Source organism: Monopterus albus, unplaced genomic scaffold (assembly GCF_001952655.1).
Source record: "Monopterus albus unplaced genomic scaffold, M_albus_1.0 scaffold51.1, whole genome shotgun sequence".
NCBI classification, from domain to species: Eukaryota; Metazoa; Chordata; class Actinopteri; order Synbranchiformes; family Synbranchidae; genus Monopterus; species Monopterus albus.
In genome coordinates, this window is record NW_018127931.1 from 5,227,180 (window position 1) to 5,231,259 (window position 4,080).

At 39.6% G+C, this 4,080-nt stretch overlaps 1 protein-coding gene across 3 annotated transcripts in view; it reads left to right on the forward strand.

Moving 5' to 3' along the window:
* osbpl8 (oxysterol binding protein-like 8) overlaps window positions 1–4,080 on the forward strand; it is a 98,426-nt gene that overhangs the window by 15,283 nt on the left and 79,063 nt on the right. The gene's annotated exons all lie outside the window — the stretch shown is intronic.

The following is a 4,080-nucleotide window of genomic DNA, read 5'->3' on the forward strand; positions in this document are numbered from 1 at the left end:
GCGGCCCTGTATGCACCACATATGTTACTGTAAACATGATCCAGAGTGTTCTTGCCCCGGGTGGGAATGTTCACATGTTGGTAATATTTGGGGAGCACAGTCTGTAAGTTGCACTGGTTAAAGTCGCCTGCAGCGATAAATACAGCATCGGGGTGAGCTGTCTCTAGCGCGTTGATGACATCATAGAGTTTACTGAGAGCCACTGAGGGATTAGCTCTGCTCATTTTGACTGCTCATTTTGCTCATTTCCAGCCATTTAATGCTTAATCTTGGGTACCTCTAAATAAGCTTGGTGCCCCTCATAGCTACAAATAGTCTATAATTATGTAATTATTTCAGAACAATAAAATCAGAGAGCCTCTTTCTAAAAACAAAAGGATAGTTTGTGAACATGCACAACTCCTGCTGCCAGTGTTGTGTTGCAAGTGGACAGCACAATGAACTGCATTGACAATCAATGTGACTGTCTCCTCCATAGATAGGTAAACAACAATATAAGTACTGATGAAAAGAGATGTGTAACACTCTAAACAAAGTGGATAATTGAGAAACCCCATATTTTAACTGTCAAAATGCAGACATAGTAACTTCTCCAACAACTTCTTACAACAATTCTCTCTAACATTACAGAAACAACACATTAACAGACATGCAACATGTTTTTTAAACTTAGCATTAAGTCCCACTGAGTAGTGGAAACATCGCTCTATTTCAAGTAGCTCCAAGGTCGGCAAATCCAACTGGTGATCGCTGCGTCTTCCCCCACATAACCACATACAGTCCCAAAGTAGTGAAATTAATTCCAACAGGTAGCTTAGCGCTGACAATAACATCATGGGTCATTAATCCACTCATTAACCGGCAACACATCACATGCGACAGGCACATTGGCCTTAAGCAGTCAAAACAATCAGGTACTGTGCTCTGGGGGAATCCAGCATTGATGAGCTGGTCAGTAGCAAGAAATAGGCTTGGGGGCTGAGAGCCATACACATACTACAAAAGCTGGAAAGCATTGAAAGACAAGCTAACATGTTGGTATTGCTCTTTTCATAGGATTTGTTGACAGTACAGTGGGGAAAAGAATTATTTGATCCACTGTTGATTTTGTAGGTTTGCCCACTTATAATTTTTATCATAGGTTTAATCTAAAGCATAGAGACAGAATATCAACAAAAAATCCCAAAAAGCACATGATACAAATGTTATAAATTTAGTTGCATGTGTGAGTAAAATAAGAATTTGATCCCCTACCAACCAACAATATTCTGGCTCCCACAGACTGGGTATGTGCTCATGTGGTGCCCAATTGAAGATGGTGCTCCTAATGACACATTGTTACGTGTATAAAAGACACGTGTCCACAGAGTTTCTCTATCTTCCATTCAAACCTCACCACAATGGGCAAGACCAAAGAGCTGTCAGAAGAAATCAGGTGCAAGATTGTAGACCTGTACAAGGCCAGAATGGGCTACAAGACCATCTGAAGATGGGTCATGGATGGCTCTTCCAGCATGACAATGCCTCTAAACATACCACCAGGACAACAAAGACGTGGCTCAAGGAGAAGCACATTAAGGTCATGGAGTGGCCTAGCCAGTCTCCAGACCTTAATCCTATAGAAAATCTATGCAGGAGGCTGAAACTTCGAGTTGCCAAGAAACCTTAAGGATTTAGAGAAGATCTGTAAAGAAGAGGGGGCCAAAATCTCTTCTGAGATGTGCACAAACCTGGTGACCAGCTACAAAAAACATCTTACCTCTGTGCTTGTCAACAAGGGTTTCTCCACCAAGTACTAGGTCATGTTTTGCTTGGGGATCAAATACTTATTTTACTCACTGAAATGCAACTTGGTTTATAACATTTGTATCGTGTGCATTTTTTGGAATTTTTTGTTGATACTCTGTCTCTATGCTTTAGAATAAACCTATGATAATAAAAATAAAAATAGACCCTTCATTTCTTTGTAAGTGGGCAAACCTACAAAATCAGCAGGGGATCAAATAATTCTTTTCCCCACTGTAAGAAAAATTTAGAATAATGTTAGCCCTAAGCTTCAATCAGATTTCTGCATTAAGTTTGATTACCTATGCTGGCCCTACAGTGTTATATTTGCATCACTAAATGTCGAGTCCGAGTCGAGTCTTGAGTCTGAGTCACAAAAAAGAATAATCCAAGTTGAGTCCCCATCAGTGTCTTCAAGGTCTACATTAAACACAATTGACACAGCTCTTACATTTTATATTCCGTACTTTCTAACAGTGTATTGCATCACCATGATGCTCAACAATCTAATACATAAAAATCATTTTAGAAAGGCAGAGTGTACACTTAAATGGAAGTGTGCTGGATACAGCATAGTGCGGGTGAACAGGTTTTAATATCAGTATCTTAGGCCAAATTATTATGGCCCATAATGAGTCCGAATGCAGTCAATGCTTGAGTCAAGAGTCTGAGTCATCAGCACTCAAGTCCTGAAAATCAGGACTTTCACTGGACTTGAGTCTGAGTCCTAAACTCGAGTACTGCAACACTGGTAGTACATGTGCTGTAGCTCCCTATTCTGTAGTAATATGATCATGGTATCATTGGTAGACATCATTGTGCTATAAAAAAAAATCTACACTGTACAGTGGGACTAGTGTCAGCTGCTTCTTGCTACTTTATTCTTTGATATGCTTCATTTGTATCTGTCATTCTAGGGTGGTTTTGTCATTGCACAGTTGCAAATGTTAACAAAAGCAGTACTTTTTCCATTTTGGAGTCAGCGATACCAAACTATATAAAAGAAATCTGCTTAGTCACTGCACAAACTTTACATTCACAGCAGCTTAATTACCACATGCTGATTTGGGTAGTGAATTTAAATGGACTAAAAGTCACGGACAGTCACCACCACTAGTCAGGTTCTGGAGAGGACCCATTGCCTGTCTCATGGGAGAGCGTGAGGCCAGTTCTGCTTAAGAGAAGCCAGGGAGATTGTCTGTCAAATATTTTCAGCAAAGTCTCAAGTTATTTGTGGTCATTGAGATTTGGCATAACTCAAGCTAACTTTGGGTTCCTGAATGAGTCGACCTGCTTTGTAAAGACAGTTTTTATATCATTTCTACTTAAACAGATGAGTATAGTATATGTACTATACACTCTCCAGTTACAGAAACCGTCATTAGGCTCTTAGCTGCTTTAATGTGGAGAGAGAGGATGGAAATTGGTTACATATAGGCATCTTGTATTTATGGGATTGGAAGTCTACTCGGGGACAAGATTTGACTTTGCTACAGGAATGGCTGCCAGATAACATTTAATTGTGAATTGAAGTCTCTATTATTTTTCTAAACCATAGAATCATGCATAACTGTTCTGCCCAGCTTTGTCTTCTTACAATGAAAGTGATTCTACTGTCTGTGTTTGGGTCTGGCATATACATTGTCAGCTCTATATACAGTTTCCTCTGATGTACAGTAAATTTCTATCCAGGAGAATGAAAAGTGATTATTTTTTTGGTGAAACGGTGCTGGATTCTCTCTGGATTCCTAAAAAGCTGCAATTTCTAGTGTAGCTGTATGTTTGATTTGGTTGTACAGCAAATTAGATATCTTTAAAAATGCTATGCTTAGTAGATTTCAAAGCTCTACCCGTTTATATTTGTGTGAGAATAAGAAAGCTCCAGGTGAAAGACACCAGTTGACTTAATAGGGAGAAACACAGAGGACAGTAAGAGCTATATTATAAACAGAAGGTGCCATGATGGTAAGCCCAAATCATGTCCGGTGATCAGATGAATGAGATATACGTAGATGAAGAAGCTACTGTGTTTGTGAAGAAACTGGACAGAACAGCCTGGATTAGTCTCGGTGTGGAATTTATTTACCTTAAATAATTAGATAATGATTTACAGGTCTTCATGTATGCTCCCCTTCTCGTACCATGTGTGACCCCAAACTCACTAAGCCAAAAGGTTACTGCTGTCTCTACATCACAGCTGGACAGCAGCTTGTGGTCACAGCATCTACAGTATGTGAGATGGGAGAAGAGAAATGAGCCTTAAGCCTAATTTGGTATACGTACCAGGTACCAAAC